Below are 363 nucleotides of genomic sequence, written 5' to 3'. Positions count from 1 at the left end.
TTCTTGTGCATGTCCGCTTGCCTGAAGATGGTGTGGGTAAATTCTGAGTTAAGACGTCAAAGCGCCTGCAACATTCAGACTTCAAAAGGAGCTGATGCGAAGGCGAACGAGGAAGCCACTAATTAGATGTAAGTATGCTGTCCGCCTCACACTTGGAAATCGTGCTGGCGTGTGAGAAAGAGGTTCTTGTTGAACTTCGAGTTGTTATTGTGAACGTTATGCAGTCCGGGGATGGACTGAATGGTCGCGCTCGGATACATATGGAACAACGGGTATTGAAAGGTTAATATATATGCTAATGCATATTTGCAATCCTTGCAGATTTTGCTATACAGATTTCGTTTATACATGTATATACGCGCG

Source organism: Penaeus monodon, chromosome 28 (assembly GCF_015228065.2).
Source record: "Penaeus monodon isolate SGIC_2016 chromosome 28, NSTDA_Pmon_1, whole genome shotgun sequence".
Classification (NCBI taxonomy): domain Eukaryota; kingdom Metazoa; phylum Arthropoda; class Malacostraca; order Decapoda; family Penaeidae; genus Penaeus; species Penaeus monodon.
This window is presented reverse-complemented; position numbering follows the sequence as displayed.